At 47.7% G+C, this 17,880-nt stretch overlaps 1 long non-coding RNA gene across 1 annotated transcript; it reads left to right on the forward strand.

Moving 5' to 3' along the window:
* Positions 1 to 14,877: 14,877 nt before the first annotated feature.
* Positions 14,878 to 16,708, forward strand: LOC114485423 (uncharacterized). The gene is made up of 3 exons (XR_003678864.1): positions 14,878 to 14,929; positions 16,230 to 16,293; positions 16,378 to 16,708. It is a non-coding gene; the product is annotated as an uncharacterized lncRNA (long non-coding RNA).
* The last annotated feature ends 1,172 nt before the right edge of the window (positions 16,709 to 17,880 follow it).

Below are 17,880 nucleotides of genomic sequence, written 5' to 3' on the forward strand. Positions count from 1 at the left end.
AGTGAGCTCCCCAAGGTGTGTATTTAGATGTTTTGGCACTCTGACTACCTTTCCAAATCTGTGAGTTAATGGTACTTGCTGTCCAGGTATACTGTTTAAATTAATATTTATTAAAACATTTTTAAAAAGAGCTCAGGCACCTTATGGAGAGCTCCAAATCTCATTAGTGTTCAAATGCAATTTTAAAGTGATTTGTAAAATTTTTTTCTTTTTTTGGATAATACACAGTACATAGGACAAAATCCAAAAGGTACCAAAGACTATATTGTGAGAAGGAAGTTTTCATTTCCCCACTACATGCTCTAGTTCCACAGTGCTCTCCTAAGAAGATGCAGGACTTCCCTGGTGGCGCAGTGGTTAAGAATCTGCCCGTCAATGCAGGGGACACAGGTTCGAGCCCTGGTCCGGGAAGATCCCACATGCCACGGAGCAATTAAGCCCGTGCGTCACAACTGCTGAGCCTGTACTTTAGAGCCCATGAGCCACAACTACTGAGCCCGTGAGCCACAATTACTGAAGCCCACACACCTTGAGCTCGTGCTCCTCAACAAGAGAAGAAGAATCTGCCCGTCAATGCAGGGGACACAGGTTCGAGCCCTGGTCCGGAAAGATCCCACAGGCTGCGGAGCAACTGAGCGCGTGTGCTGCAACTACTGAGCCTGCGCTCTAGAACCCGCGAGCCACAACCACTGAGCCCGTGTGCTGCAACTACTGAAGCCGGAGCGCCTAGAGACAGTGCTCCGCAATGAGAAGCCAAGGCAATGAGAAGCCCAAGAACTGCAACAAAGAGTAGACCCTGCTCGGGGCAACTAGAGAAAGCCCACACGCAGCAAGGAAGATCCAATTCAGACAAAAAAAAAAAACGAGAGAGCGAGATGCAAACACGTGCAGGTGCAGAGGGGTGTATGTGTACACACAGGTAAACGTAACACTCACGCTGTTCTGCACTTGCTTTATTACTTGAAACATACGGGACACTCCCATAAGCTCTGCATATGGAGCTGCCCTTTGATTTTTAAATGGCTGCTTAATATTTCGTCACAGGGATGTGTCCCACATTATTTAACCAGCCCCCAGGGACGGACTTTTAGGTTGTCTCCAATTGTTTGCTGTTAATAAGGAAACGTGCCATGCTTCCTTGGAACTTTTAACCTTCTTTACACCGTGATTTTGTTCTCCTTTTTCTTCCAGCATGACTGCGAAGTGATTCTGCGGGGCTTTCCCGAGGCCCCTGGCCCCAGACCTCAGCTAGTACTGGTGGGGTTCCCAGGCCTTCCCCACTAGCCTCCCGTGCACCTGCTGGCCCACGCCCCGGGATGTGTGCGCACGCGCGCCGGCTGTGTTACCCACCCCATCTGTGTGTGTGTGCGCGCGCGCGCGCGCGCGCCGGCTGTGCTAGCAACCCCGTGTGTGTGGGCGCGTGCGCGCGCGTGCCAGCTGTGTTACCAAACGTGTGTGTGTGTGTGTGTGCCGGCTGTGTTACCAACCCCTCTGTGTGTGTGTGTGTGTGTGTGTGTGTGCGCGCGCGCGCGCGCCGGCTGTGCTAGCAACCCCGTGTGTGGGCGCGTGCGCGCGCGTGCCAGCTGTGTTACCAAACGTGTGTTTGTGTGTGTGCGCGCCCACGCCGGCTGTGTTACCAACCCCTCCGTGTGAGTGTGTGTGCGCGCGCGCGCGCCGACTGCGTTGCCAACCCCGTGTGTGTGCGCGTGCGCGCGTGTGCCAGCTGTGTTACCAACCCCATCTGTGTGTGTGTGTGCCCGTGCCGGCTGTGTTACCAACCCCATCTCCGTGTGTGTGTGTGTGTGTGTGTGTGTGTGTGCGCGCGCGCGCACACGTGTCCCCCGCTGATCGCCGCACGCCCGCGTGGGAGGGGTCGGTGCGGGCGCGAGCCGAGTCCCGGCTGCGTCGCGACCCGCGGCCTGCGGTCCCGGCCTGAGACTCCCGCGGACGCCGCAGCCACGGTCCCCAGCCCTCTCAAAGCCGGGAGGTGTTTAAAGGTGTCTCCCAGAAACAGGCGCAGCCCGGGCAGCCCGCCTCCGGAACAATGGGTCCTTTCAGCCTCCCCTTAGATGGATGGCCCGTCACCATGACAACCACCATTGTGGGAAGTCGGAGCTGTCCCGGCCCCCGACGCTCCCCGGCGCCCCTCCCCCGCGCCCCGCCGTATGGTGTGTGGCATTGGCAGCTGTTGTCCAAAGAAGGCACCTCTTTGTCTCCAGGGGATGAAAGACATTTGGTTTCCATCGCCCCCCCTTTCTCTCCGTCGACCCCTCTCCCCGCGCCCCGACCCCAGAAGGTGCCCCCGGTCCTCGCCCATAGCTTGGGTCTAAATTTCCTCTCGGATTGGCTCTTCCCAGAGCATTCCTGCCTTTATCTCGAACTCTGAGTCCCTAAAAGTCCCACTCTCGAGTGGTGTCTAAACTGGGGCAACTCACTTTAGGCATCCCGGGTGCTTTTTCCAACTCTGGTCCCGGGGTCCCGGCACCAGCCCGGCTCCCCTCAGACCCAACAGCACCACCTTCCGTAGCCGAGAGCTCATTACCGGGTCCGGCCCGGCTGCGCGGATGCTCTCGGCGCCAAGGTTGGGAGTTGAGTCTGTTCGTGGCAATAAGGGCTAGTTGGTTAACTGTCTCGGGGATCTGGACCTCAAACTGCTGGACGCCTTCTGGCCAAAGAAGAGGCCACGCGGTAACAATATGATATGACCTGTATTGTGATCAGAATTCTAACTTAAATGGATTATTAAACCATTTTTTAAGTTTTGTATGACTTTTCATGAATACCTAAATATGATTTCCTTTATTTTATTTTTTTATTTTTTTGTGGTACGCGGGCCTCTCACTGCTGTGGTCTCTCCCGTTGCGGAGCACAGGCTCCGGACGCGCAGGCTCAGCGGCCATGGCTCACGGGCCCAGCCGCCCCGCGGCATGTGGGATCCTCCCGGACCGGGGCACGAACCCGTGTCCCCTGCATCGGCAGGCGGATTCTCAACCACTGCGCCACTAGGGAAGCCCTGATTTCCTTTATTTTGCCTCTGGAGGAACTTTATAAAAATTAAATTTAAAAAGGAGAAAAAAAATCTTTGGCTGACGGTGCGTCTGGGATTTCGTGTTGGAAGAGTATTGCTCCTGGACCTCTAATCTGCCCCAGAGACCTTAAAATTGGAACAGATGGTGTTTTCCAGACCTATCTGCAAAGAAAAAAGGTTACAGTGATGAGAGGAAAAGCAGGATCAAGGAGGCGGGATATTGTGAGGAGAAAAATGCAGAAGCTGGGTGGTGATTGCCAGTGTGGACAGGAAGAAAGAGAGCAAAACTGGGTGTATTGAACTATTATGGAGATAAAAACACGCTTTAGGATTCTGTGTGGGTAGAAAAAATAATCAGAGTAGTCATAAAATTTTATTTGATACTCAAAGGGTAGACGCTGTAGAGGGAGAAATGTGAGGATAACGGTTCCAGATCTCATTAAGTCTTTCTACTGTTGTTTTTTTGAATACATTGAAGATTTGGAAGGACATTTGAAAAACTTTGGGAATGTTAAAAGTATGACAAGTGTAAGGGAAAGGAAGTTCAGCAGGTGACTGACAAGAGGTGCATTTTTCTGGTCTTTGCTTCCAGTTACCAACAATTACTTTTGGTAAACAGGAAGCAGCCGCGCCTGGCACACAGGAAACAAGTATTTGCAAAACAAGGGTCTGTTTTGTTTTGTTTTCTCTGAGAATCATTTTTATCTAAATAACTACCTAGAAAATAATAAGTGTGTTACTCTGAAAACTTTTGTTTATAATCCAAGCTCCTTTTCCCCCCATCACTGCTGAATAAATTTTGCTGGAAATTCTGTCGAGTTTTCTGTGAGATTTTATGAATATTTCCCCAGTGATTTCAAATGAGAGTCATAATAAAGTGTCACAATTAGAAACTCTAGTTATTTAATTACATGGGGTTTAGAAAGTCTTTAAGATTGTTAGTAACAAGTAAAAGCAATTTTCCCATGGTTATATCTGTCGTCTGATTTATACCAATAAGTGCGTCATTTGATTTTATTAAAGTTACACATGGAACTATGTAGAAATGTGCTCTTTGGAGTTCAGGGGCCACCGTGGGGATTAAAACTGAGGCCAAGCGGACAGAACTCCAGGGTTCCAATCCCTGGTCATTCAGAGCAGCTCTGCTTTATTAGTTTTTTACATAAGCTTTCATTTGTCTAAAAGATTTCACTGCTAAAAAAGAAAGAAAAAGAGACCACTGTTACAAAAGAAATTTAGAGTTGAAAAGATCTTGGAGATAATTTAGTCCAATCCTCTCATTTTACAGATGAAGACATTGAGATCCAAGGAGTTTATCTAGATAACCTGCCTAAGATCAAGCCATCTATTTGTGGCTATTTATGACCCTGTGACCATTTGCCTTTCCTACAACCCTTTCAGACCAGAGCTGGCCACATTACCCCTTCCCTGGCTGTCACTTACTGAACCTTCTTGTTACTATGGACGTGTTTTTTGGTCTTATCTTAATCTTGCAGAGATTAAATAAAAGCTATCTTGTGGAGCTTTCCTGTTTTCTAGTCTGCCTTACCTAAGGCCTTCAATTCCAGACTTTATTTAAAATATCCAGTCTATTCATTGACTGTAGCTGCTATTCACTCCCACTGGCTGTGGACAGGCTGTTAGTTGTCTATCCAATATCCATTCTCCTGTCTTCCTTATAAACAGAGTCCCATTTTGGGGGTGGAGGTAGTAATGTACCCAGGTAAAAACATTCCTGGGACTGGGGTGGGGGGGCAGGAAGGATAAATTAGGAGTTTAGGATTAACAGATACACTACTATAGATCAAATAAGTAAACAATGAGACCTACTGTATAGCACTATAGCAATATAGGGAACTATATTCAATATCTCGTAATAACCTATAATGGAAAAGAATCTGAAAAAGAACATATATATATATATGAACGTATATATCTGAATCACTTTACACCTGAAACATTGTAAATCAGCTATACTTCAATTTTTAAAAACCACAAAAAAACCTAAAAACAACAACAATAACACACACACACCAAGTAAAAAGCAAGCAAAATAAAACATTCCCAGGACTTCTTTTAGCTTATTTCTGAGCAATAGAGCACAAGTGGGACTTCAGGAAAAGCTCATTAAAGGCAAGTGACTCCAGTGACTCATGCCCATTTGCTCTTTGTCTTTTCTCCTTCTTTCTGCCTGGAATATAGCTTGATGACTAGAGCAACAGCAACAATTTTGTGAGCATGAGGGTGAAAGCTCCACCCTAGAAATGGTAGAATGGGGCAAGCTAAGAGAAGCCTGATGTGAAGCTGCCATTCCAGCTCTGGATCTCCTACTTCTTTTTTTTATATAAATTTATTTTTATTTATTTATTTTTGGCTGCGTTGGGTCTTCGTTGCTGCGCGCTGGCTTTCTCTAGTTGTGGCGAGCGGGGGCTACTCCTTGTTGCGGTGCGCGGGCTTCTCTTGTTGCGGAGCACGGGCTCTAGGTGCGCAGGCTTCAGTAGTTGTGGAGCACGGGCTTCAGTAGTTGTGGTGTGCGGGCTTCAGCAGTTGTGGCGTGCGGGCTTCAGCAGTTGTGGCTCACAGGCTCTAGAGTGCAGGCTCAGTAGTTGTGGCACAAGGGCTTAGTTGTTCCACAGCATGTAGGATCTTCCCGGACCAGGGCCTGAACCCGTATCCCCTGCAATGGCAGGCAGATTCTTAACCTCTGTGCCGCCAGGGAAGCCCTCTCCTACTTCTTGACTTCTCATAATGGGAGAGAAAAATAAATCCCTATCTTATTTAAGTTAGTGTTATTTGGGTTTTCTTTTACATGAAACTGAACATAATCTCCACTGGCTCCCGGTTAGAATAAGAACAAAGCAGGAATTCAGTTTTACTGAATGATCCTTTTTTGAACACTTACTAGTTGCTCATATAGTACTTACATATACCATCACACACATCATTCACTTATTCATATAATGAAACAATCTCCTCCCTGTATTCCCTACCCCTGGCTACATATGTTCATGTCTCTTGTCCAGAAGCTAGGTCCATGTGTTGTAAGACCTAAAATTTCAAGTGCTGCCTTGACGTCTTTGAGCATCACAGGGCCCAAAGTCCTCGCCAGATATGTCCCCACCAGCAGGAAATTCTCCCTGCCTGACGAGTTCCTCTACAGCTGGACCTGCACTCCATGCCATCCTCAAATTACTGGATTTTGCCTCCTTGTCGGTTCTCAAAATTATTCAAGCAAGCCAATCACATAGCACTGCAGGAACCAAGGGTCATCCCACCCTCTTGTCACTACAAAGTTGCAACCCACTGCCCTTGTCGCTTCACTCTATGCCAGGGTGCGGCCCCCATGTGGCCCTGCGTGCTGTGCGATGTCCCCTTCCCCCAGGCTGTGAGCCTTTGTTGCTTATAAACTGCTGTCAGGGTCATCTGCCCAGCGTTGGGTGTCCTGTGTTTGGCCATCTCATACGATTAAGGGCAGGGTGAATAAGAGGTGCTCAGAACAGTCCATTTATTCAACAAACATTTATCGAGACTTCTTGGGTGCCAGGTACTGTGCTAGACTAGGGCTATAAGGGTAAACAAGACGGATACAGCAAGACACACATACTCTAGTGAGGAAGACTGACAAAGAAAAAGTCAACAGAGAAATGAATGCGGTCATCACCGGCTGCGATAGGTGTTATAAAGAATAGACAGAGGGCTTCCCTGGTGGCGCAGTGGTTGAGAGTCCGCCTGCCGATGCAGGGGACACGGGTTCGTGCCCCGGTCCGGGAAGATCCCACATGCCGCGGAGCGGCTGGGCCCGTGAGCCACGGCCGCTGGGCCTGCGCGTCCGGGGCCTGCGCTCCGCAACGGGAGAGGCCACAACGGTGAGAGGCCCGTGTACCGCAAAAAAAAAAAAAAAAAAAAAAAAAAAATGAGTAGACAGAGAATAGCCTAGGGTAGCAGAGGAAGAGGGAGATGGGGGAGGATTTGCATAAGGCGATAATGGAAGACTCTGAGAAGGCGATCTAGGAAGACCTCAAGGAAGAAAAGGAGCTAGCTACAGAAGACCAGGGGAAGAGCTTTTCACGCAGAGGAAACAACATAGTCTAGGGCCTAGAAAGCAGGGTGTGTTGGGGATGAGGAATGGCAAGAGATTCAGCTGGAGACTCAGGAGGGGATAAGGTAACAGAGATGTGCCTTAGTCCATTTCTGCTGCTATAACAAAAATACCACAGGCTGAGCAGCTTAAACAACAGATATTTATTTCCCACCATTCTGCAGGCTGGGAAGTCCAAGATCAAGGTGCCAGCAGATTTGGTGTCTGGTGAGGACCTGCTTCCTGTTTCAGAAGACGGCTGTCTTTTCTCTGTGTCCTCACGCGGCAGAAGGGGACGGGTTGGTCTCTGGGGTCTCTTTTCTAAGCGATCCACTCATGAGGGCTGCACACTCACGTCCTAACCGCCTTGCAAAGGCCCTACCTCCCACTGTCTCATTGGGCATTTGGATTTCACACACAGGTTTTGAGGGGACGCAAACCTTTAGCCTACAGCAAGGTGGTAAATAAATTTGGATTGAATGCCGCGGGAAGGCACTGAAGGCATCTGAGCTGCAGGTAACTATTTACAGCTTGAAGAGCTCACTTTTGCTGCTGTAAAAAAAAAAAAAAAAAGGATTCAAGGGGTGAGTGTGGAACCGGGAGACCAGTCTGGAGGTGGTTTAGAGTCGTTCAGGCCATGGTGGCCTGGACTAGGGCGGAGTTGAGAGAAGAAAGATTCCTGATCTACTTTAGAGATCGAATCCACACGGCTTGCTTCTGGATCGTTGGGGGAGGAGGATAATGGAGTAGTTAAGGATGATCATGGGTACAGTAGGTCCCCTTCAACTGAAACTTCAAGTTGTGAACTTTCAAAGATGCAAACGTGTGTTCGCATGTCCAATCACTTAAGTTAGTTCGCGTGTCTGGCGTACCTTGTCACATGCGTGCATCCTCTACAAGTGGTTGTGCTTTTGTGTACTTTACTGTACAGTACTGTATAGAGTACAGTAGTACAGTATCTTTATTTCAAGCCCAGGATGCATGGAAGCAAGCGTAAAAGCAGCAGTGATGTAGCTGGTACTCCTGTACTTTTCAAGGTACTATACTGTAAGATTAAAAATGTTTTCTTTATTTTTTGTGTTTGTTTTTTATGTATTATTTGTGTAAAAACTATTATAAACCTATTACAGTACAGCACTAGATAGCCGATTGTGTTAGTTGGGTACCTAAGCTAACTTCGTTGGACTTACGAACAAATTGGACTTGCGAACACGCTCTCGGAACAGAACTCATTCGTATGTAGGGGACTTGGTGTATCGGTTTGAGGAGTTAAATGGATAGTGCTGTCGTTTACTAAGATGGGGAAAACTGGAGCTGGAGTAGGGCTGGAGGAAGGAACAGATCTGGGAGGGAAACTCAAGAGTTCCTTTTTGCCCTATTAAGATGTCTGTAAGGCAGACCCCTAAGTGGAGAAGTCAAGTGGGCAATTGGATATGTGTGTCTGGAGGTCTGTCAAAAGTTTGAGATTGGATGCATAAAATCAAGAGTACATCATTCAGGGACTTCCCTGGTGGCTCAGTGGTTAAGAATCCGCCTGCCGGGAGGGTGGGAGGGAGACACAAGAGAGGAGGAGATATGGGGATATATGTATATGTGTAGCTGATTCACTTTGTTATAAAGCAGAAACTAACACACCATTGTAAAACAATTATACTCCAATAAAGATGTTTAAAAAAAGAATCTGCCTGGCAATGCAGGGGACATGGGTTCGAGCCCTGGTCCGGAAGATCCCACATGCAGCAGAGCAAATAAGCCCATGCGCCACAACTACTGAGCCTGTGAGCCGCAACTATGGAAGCCCGCACGCGTAGAGCCCGTGCTCCGCAACAAGAGAAGCCACCGCAATGAGAAGCCCGTGCACCGCAATGATGAGTAGCCCCCGCTTGCCGCAACTAGAGAGAAAGCCCGTGCACAGCAATGAAGACCCAACGTAGCCAAAAATAAATAAATAAATAAATTTATTTAAAAAAATATGAGTACATCATTCAAAGTGGACTTACACTCATGAGCTCCTCTAGACAGGTAGGCAGAGAATGGAGGAGGGTCTCGTAAGAAGCCGTAGAAGAAGGCCCGGACCCCAGACGTGCGAGTGGGGCCTCAGCGTTGGGTGTTCCTAGGGTTACTTATGTAGGGAAGGGCCATGTGGTGCGATGATTCCTTCCCCCAGGACATGCAAATCAGTGGGCTCCTGGGGCTGCCGGGAGAGGGATGCTTGTCTTCTTGTCACGCATTGTTTGGGTCTCAGTAACTCAAGAGGGCTTTGCTGGGGCTCCCAAGTACGAGGAGTGACAGAGAACCTCTGCCCGCTGGAAGCGGGTGTGCATCCCGCGATGCTCCGATGATGTCACATCTTGTGAGCTGCATTATTGGTTGCATGTTACTCTTTCTGCTCATTGCCCGTTATTATCCCCAGATCTTTAGACACGCTCTGTCTGTGTCCACCTAGTCTCAGCTCTGCTATGGGAAATTAAACAAAAACTAGTGTGGCTACCCCGGTGTTGAAGAGTTGGGGACACGGAGCCTCCCAAGCTCAGCATGGCGGGGGCAGCAGCCAGCTTGTTCCAGAGCAGGGCTGTCACGTCCAAGCCCTCCTCTCCACAGGGACAGGCTCATCCTACAGCCAGGCTTAAAGAACCTGTTTTGATTTTTTTAGCGGAATCTGGTCTTTTCTTTAGAGTTTTCTTCCCCACATTTGATTGTAAGGTCCATGAAACCACGCTTTAATTGTCTTTGCCCCCTCGGGGTCCAGGTGGTAGTAGGCCCTCCATAACTGTTCCTTTCATAGGTGAATGAATGTATCTAAAGCATTGAGCTATGTACCCTGTGATCCTCAAAGAGTTCACAGTTCAGTGATGGGGACCAGATTTGTACACGACATATGGCAGAGGGGCAAGAGCACTGTAGGTCACCTGACAGAGCTGTGAAATGCTATTTGATCACAGAGGAACTACTTCCAGTGTAGGGGCATCAAGCTGGGGACAGACTTCGTGGAGGAGAGAACATATGGCTGGGCTCGAGGGCTGGAGAGAATTTCCACAAAAAGGATGAGTAAGACATGCCAAGCAGAGGATCAGTGGGAGCAAAGACATGGAGGGGAGGCATCCCATTTCTTCAGGGGGTGACCAGTGAAAGGGTAGCGTGTGTGGACAGGAGGTGGAAGTGTCAAGCCAGAGATGAGTGTTGGAGCCCCACTGAGAAGCCCTTGCAAATGTCTTTCTCAGTGAGCAAGTTCTCTCTCATCTCAGATCCCCAAATTAATTAATTAATTAATCATTACCAGGAACCCCTGAGACCTGGCACTGGTTTTTTTTTTAACTTTGTTAAAAAATTTTTTTATTGGAGTATAACTGATTTACAATGTTGTGTTAGTTTCAGGTGTACAGGAAAGTGATACAGCTATATATATATGAATATATATATATATATTTTCTTTTTCAGGTTCTTTTCCCATATAGGTTATTACATAATATTGAGTAGAGTTCCTTGTGCTAATCAATAGGTCCCTGTTAGTTACCTATTTTATATATAGTAGTGTGTATGTGTTCATCCCAATCTCCTAATTTATCACTTCCCTTCACGTTTCCCTTTTGGTAACCATAAGTTTGATTTTGAGATCCGCGAATGAGTTTCTGTTTTGTAAATAAGTTCATTTGTTTCATTTTTTGTTACATTCCACATATAAGTGATATCATACAGTATTTGTCTTTCTCTGTTTGACTTACTTCACTTAATATGATAATCTCCAGGTCCATTCATGTTGCTGCAAATGGCATTATTTCATTCTTTTTTATGGCTGAGTAATATTCCATTGTATACGCAGCACATCTTCTTTATCCCTTCCTCTGTCGATGGACATTTAGGTTGCTTCCATGTCTTGGCTATTGTAAATAGTGCTGCAATGAACATGGGGTGCATGTGTCTTTTTGAATTATGGTTTTCTCTGGGTATATGCCCAGGAGTGGAATTGCTGGATTATATGGTAGTTCTATATTTAGTTTTTTTGTTTTTTTAATTTATTTAATTTATTTATTTTTGTCTGTGTTGGGTCTTCGTTGCTGCACACGGGCTTTCTCTAGTTGCGGTGAGCAGGGGCTACTCTTCATTGTGGTGCGCGGCCTTCTCATTGCGGTGGCTTCTCTTGCTGCGGAGCATGGGCTCTAGGCACACAGGCTTCAGTAGCTGTGGCTCGCGGGCTCTAGAGCGCAGGCGCAGTAGTGGTGGCGCACAGGCTTAGTTGCTCCACAGCATGTGGGATCTTCCCGGACCAGGGCTCAAACCCGTGTCCCCCGCGTTGGCAGGCGGATTCTCAACCACTGCGCCAGCAGGGAAGCCCTATATTTAGTTTATTAACGAACCTCTGTACTGTTCCCCATAATGGTTGTACAAATTTACATTCCCACCAACAGTGTAGGAGGGTTGGGATTGGTTTTTTTTGGTAGAAAACTTCGCAGCAGCAAGAGCTGTTAAACACTAGGATGGTTCATCAGTGGCAGCTTTAGAAAATCTTTTCCTGGAGATTTTCTTTCTTTCTTTGTTTCCTTCTTTCTCTTCCTTCCTTCCTTCCTTCCTTTCTTTCTTTCTTTCTTTTTCTTTCCTTCCTTCGTTCCTTCCTCCCTCCCTCCCTCCTTTCCTTCCTTCCATTTTTTTTTGGTCACACCGCACTGTGGCTTACAGGATCCTAGCTCCCCGACTAGGGACCAAACTGAAACCCTCAGCACTGAAAGCACAGAGTCCCAACCGCTGAACCACCAGGGAATTTCCCCCTGGAGATTTTCATGCCTGAAATAGACTCACCTTTTGTCCATGATTTCCTGTGGTCTCTCTTAAAACCATGGGAATGTACTATTCGAGCTCCCAAGTTCTATGTTGTTTGGTTCAACTCAACAAATATTTGCGTGTTGACTTGTTAGTGACCCTGGGCATCGCTATGACTGAATTCATGCCATCTCTCCTTGCCCTCAACATGCCTCTCTTCCTGGGATCCCCATCTCAACATATGACACTTCCATCCACATGGTTGCCCAAATCAGAAACCTATGAAGCAACTCTGATTCCTAGTCTCTGTCACCACTCACTTTCAATTAGTCCCTGATCTCTACCCTTCTACCTATCATTGGAATTTGTCCGCTTCTTTCCAACCCCCCCGTCTTGGCTGCAGTCACAAGCATCTCTCATGTGGATTACCGCAGTAGTCTCAATGCTCTCCCTGCCCCCAAGCTCGGCCTTCTTCAATCTGTCCCATACACATGGTCTTTCTGAAATGTCACTCTGAAGGCATTTCACTCTCCCACTTAACATCTCTTAGGGGGCTTTCGGGCTTCTGAGAGAGGCAGGAGGTGGCACTTCAAGGAGAACTGCTTAGACCTCGCTGTGTGCTTGAATTCCATCTCTGCCTCTCATCTACTTGCTTGACCTTCAGTAAGTTACTTAAGCACTCCCTGCAGTTTTCTCGTCTGTAAAAAGGGGGTCATAGCAATGCTTCATTTTAGGGTAGCTGGGGGGATGAAATGAACCTGGGTCTTCCCCTCTTCTATGAACCCTTAACTTTGGAGTCCCCCGACTCTGGGCCTCTCCTCTCTCTGTGCTCACTCTCTTAGTCACCTCACCTAGTCCCATGACTAAATATCCATATATACTGATAACTCCAAATTTATGTCTGTAGTTCAGACCTCTCTCCCAGACCCTAAACTCATATATCTGGCTGCCTTCCCAACATCTCCACTTGGATGGCTACTAGAGGTGCAGTGTTTTATAACAATTAACAAATATTACATGCACACTATTGTATACAGAATGGGTAAACAATAAGTTCCTACTGTACAGCACAGGGAACTATATTCAATATTCTGTGATAAACCATAATGGAAAAGAATATGAAAAAGAATGTCTACATGTGTATAACTGAATCGCTTTGCAGTACAGCGGAAATTAAGACAGCATTGTAAATCAACTATACTTCAATAAAATAAATTTTAAAAAAACAACAACAATTATTACGAAGCTCACGACCACCTGGCTCCTACTTATCCCCCCTAATCTCATTTTAGGAAAAAAAAAAAAAGAAGAAAGTCTCATTCTTTCTTCTGTTCTAGCTCAGCTGTAGTTTCCTCTCTCGTCTCTAGCTTTCCACGTGTACTCTTCTCTGTCCTTCCACCCCAGTGGAATCTGTACTCCTCTTTCAGGTTTCAGTTTAGATGGACTTCCCTGACTCTAAGTCAGCCCCTTCCACCGGCAACGCCCCGCTCCCCCATATGCTTCTTGCTCATCACACCGTTTTGTAATTGCTTCTCATTTGTCTTCTCAGCCAGGCTCTCTGACAAGAGACTTGGCCTGTGATGTTGGTCACTGCAGTATCCCCGGCACAGGGCTTCATACATGGGAGGCTCTCAGCAAAGGTTAATTCAGTGAATGAGTGAGAAATGCCCGCAGCAGTGATAGCATCTCTGCACCTTAGACACACGTTGTTTAGTAACCGTGTGTAATTGTATCTTGTGCTGCTTCTTAGGCAGTAACAATCGCTGACACTTTTCTACTCAATCCTCACAACTTTCCGAAGTAGGTACTGAAGTAGGTACTATTAGTGTCCTTATTTGAAAGTAAGGAACTTGACATTTAGGGAAGTTAAGATACTTTCTCAATGACACAGCTGGTAAAGTGCTGGAGCAGGATTCAAACCCGGGGGTCTGGCACCAGAGCCCCTAACCCTACAGGACGCTTCATGACTCAGCCATTCTGATTTGGGGTTGTCTCTCGAACTTCGTTCAGAATTAGCCAACTATCTTCCCTTAGCAAGTATGGCAAAGAACAATCCATGCCCCCTTCAATAAACACCTATCATGGTCCTGTGTCAGGAGGAGCTGCCGCTCCCAGTGAAAACCACAGCACAGGCAGGGAGATGCGCTCCTTGTCTGGGGTATCGTTACGATCATCACCACAGCTTACCATTTTCTTGAACACATTCAACGTCCAGGCACCGCGGCAAACCCCTTCCACACCCCATCCCACTTAACAACTAGGTTTAACCTTGTCTTTTGACTTCTACTGCATGCTTTTCTGGGTCACAGTGGCTTGACTCAAACTTAAAATAGTCATCAGAGCTCCACTGCAATTTGGAGAGAGACCTGCCCAACCCCCTCATTTTCAGAACTGGGAACTGAGACTCTGAAAGGTTAAGCGCCTTGCCCAAAGTCGAGCAGGTGGTGGTCCAGCTGGGGCCGAAAGAGGCCTCCTGAATCCAGGTTCAGCGCTCTTGACAGGACGCCGTTACAGCCAATCACCTTTACTCAATGCACGTAAATGAAAAGGCATCACGTCCCTTTTTAAATGCACTTATTTAATGGAGAGTAGTTATTACTGCTCAGGATTTATCATCCATGATATGCTCTTCGATAACTCGTGCCCTGGAAGTCACACTTTTTGCATCCGTTTCGAGGCGCACTCCCTGGTTACGCAGGTGGCAGTGAAGACGCCCGGGCCCTTTGTGACTGGGTGGCTAGGGGCCGGGCGGTCCGCCGACTGTTCATGACAGCCAATCAGGGCTCAGAGCCCCAGAGCTGCACCAATTAGAGATTACCGGTGCCTGAACAAGGGCCAATTGGGGGCTCCAGAACAGGGTGAGAGGCGGACCGCGATCAATCAGAGGGGAGCAATGGATCGCCGATGCCCAATGAGCGGCCTTCAGACCTCGGTCGCGGGCGGTGCTGGCGAGAGTCCCGCTGGCCGGCCAATCAGCGGGCGAGCGGCGGCCGGCGGGCGCGGGGGGGCGCCCGCGGGCGGAGCCTGTCCGCGCGGCCGAACAGTGGGCGCTGCGAAGAGCAAGCGGGGTAAGGAGGGCTGTCGACCCGGGTCCCGGGTGCGGCTGGGCGCGCGGGGGTCTGGGCGGGGGCGCGCGGGGCAGGGGCGGGGCCACGGGGTGCAGCCGGACCGACCCTCCGAGCTGCGTGATGCGGCAGGGAGAGGTGAGGGGCTGAGTCCCGGTCTGGGGAGGTGGCCTGCTCCGGCCGGAGGGCTGGGGGAGGAGGGGCCACTGTTGTCATGGCGATGCAGGTGCGCAGAAGTGCGACCCTTTTCAGCCCCGGATAGTGCGCACACCTTAATCCGCCCGCGCCTACCTCGCCCCAAGCGGCCTCCATCCTCCCTGCGACCAGCGCAGAAATAACCCTCGTTGGCAGCCGACTCTGCGCCGCCACAGCGTGGCTCCCCGGCCCCCTCTCCCTCCAACAGTCTCGTCGCCGGCAGAGGGGTTAAGCTCACCCTGCGGCGCTTGGTACAACAGGCCTTCGCGATTTGGCCACCTGGACCAGTTCGCGGAGTGGCCACAGATGGGGTCCCGCGCGGCCGCCTCGTTTCTGGGGACTGGCACCGTAGAGATGCCGCCGCCTGAGGGACCTGGGGGATCCCCCAGAGGGATTTTTTAAAAGGCATCCAGTGTCGAGCGTTGTGCATAACAAGTACTTAGAGAATGAGGCCTGACTGGATAAATCAAGACCACAACGACAGCTCTATTCCGTGGACCATCGCTATCCAGTAGAAATAGGCAGCGATCCACATACTGTGTAATTTTACGTGTTTCAGTAAGCACATTTAAAAAATAAACCAGTTGAATTAATTTTTATATCTTTTATTTACCTAGTGTATCCAGAATATCAATATTAGGTATAATCCGTATTAAGTTAATATTATTAATTGACTTAATTAATTGATATTAAATTATTGGTAAGCTATCTTAAATTCCTTTTTTTTTTTCCATACAAAGCCTTCAAAATCTGGTGCGTGTCTTACATTCACAGCACATCTCAGTTTGGACCAGCCACGTTTGAAGTGTTCAGTGGCCCCATTTGTCCGATGGCTACTGTATGAGACTACACAACCGTAACCATTTCTTATATGTGTGTGTTGTTGCCAAATACATGAAACTCATCAGTGTTCTTTGAAGCCCTCTTGTTACAAGGAGGCAACAAAAAACATGAGGCAGGGGCTTTTTTTCTCAAGGAGCTCCCAGTCCAGTTGAGAAAATAGACACTCAAAAATTAAGTGGAATTTTAAATGGATATGATTCAGGCAGTAGTAAAGATGACAGTATATGATTAGCTGACAAATGAGATGGCTGATAATTACCCTTAGGAATTCGAGGGAGGGATACCTCGGGCTCCTGCAGTAGCGGAAGACTTGAGTCTCGTCTTGAAAGGTGGGTAAGAAGGCTTGGGCTGCTGGACTGGTGGGGAGGGGGTTTTGGTTGACTGGAACTGATCATAGCTTCTCTTGTTTTTAGAGCTGAGCATTTGCAGAGGCTGTCGGACGGAAAGACTTTCCTCTCTCACTGACAGTCTCCACCATGATTCACAGCCTTTTCTTGATCAACTCCTCTGGAGATATTTTCCTGGAGAAACACTGGAAGAGTGTGGTCAGCCGGTCTGTTTGCGATTACTTTTTCGAGGCACAAGAGCGAGCAACTGAGGCTGAAAATGTTCCTCCAGTTATCTCCACCCCTCACCACTATCTCCTAAGTGTTTACCGTCACAAGATCTTTTTTGTGGCTGTGATCCAGACGGAGGTGCCACCTCTGTTTGTCATTGAGTTCCTTCACCGAGTAGTGGACACGTTTCAGGTGCGTGAATGTGAGGAAGTTCGTCCATGTACCTTACAAAGTGTCTTTATAGTTCTGTTTCCATTGTTTTCAGCCTCAGTGGAGGAACTTAAAAAAGAAATGAAAACTCTGACATTGCTCACTTCCTCTCCCATCTGATATGACGCTTGTTTCTATTTACTGAATGGGCTGCATCTAGAATGACAGATTGTATACTATTGAACCCGTTGCCTGGGAAAGCCGCCCTACTTGGCATGATGGTATACAGTCATTTCGGTTCTAGAGATTGGAATTGTCCTACATTTTGTTCACAAAGCTGAGGAGTTTCGATTTTTTATTTATGGTAGACTTGATCTTAACCATCGTTAAAGACATTGCTTTGAGTTGCATCAAAAAGTGATTCACTCACCCTGGCAGGGGTAACTTGGGAACCCCGTCCTTCAGCTTGAATTTGGGGTGCTCATCCACAGCATATGAGTACCAGTGACGGGCTGTTTTGCAAACTTAACATTGGAAAATCTTCTGTACCTGTAAAAACTTAAGTGACACATTTTCCAAGATACAGTTTTCATTTCGAGTTTTTCCTTCAGGAATAGATTTGGAGCTCTTGGGGCGTAGGGAGGTATGTCATACCAGGATGTCAACACCCTTTATGGCACAGGATTTTAGGCTGCCCAGACTCTGGATTCAGACATTCTCTCCCTAAAACGACTGCTCAACTTCTAACGGTTGCGGTTGTTTGCATAACTCAACGATCCATGAGAATCAAGGGCCCTTTGGGTTAACTTCTGTGTCATGTGAGGCCTGGAATTGGTCACATGGATACAGAAATTGTGGGATTGGAGAAGAAGAGAACAAGGACCCAGACGTTACGATAAAAATTAAAAAGCAAGTCAAAGAGTCCTTTCATTTGCCCTCAGATAGAGATCACGTGTTTAGAACAGTTTCATCCCCAAAGAATATACATATATTTATATTAATTCTTTTATGGTAGTTCTATTCTGGGATTCCAGTGGCATACTTGTTCCATCACACAGTGAAAACCTGAGAATGATAAACCCCAGTACGTGGAAGAGCTAGAAGAACCCAGCAGTTTTGATCTTCAGCCGCTTGAGCTGGGCCTTGTTAGGATTTCCACAGGGACGCTTTACCCCGTGAACAGTCTGCTCCCTATCTCCGTAGTGATAT

This window comes from Physeter macrocephalus, unplaced genomic scaffold (assembly GCF_002837175.3).
Source record: "Physeter macrocephalus isolate SW-GA unplaced genomic scaffold, ASM283717v5 random_1320, whole genome shotgun sequence".
NCBI classification, from domain to species: domain Eukaryota; kingdom Metazoa; phylum Chordata; class Mammalia; order Artiodactyla; family Physeteridae; genus Physeter; species Physeter macrocephalus.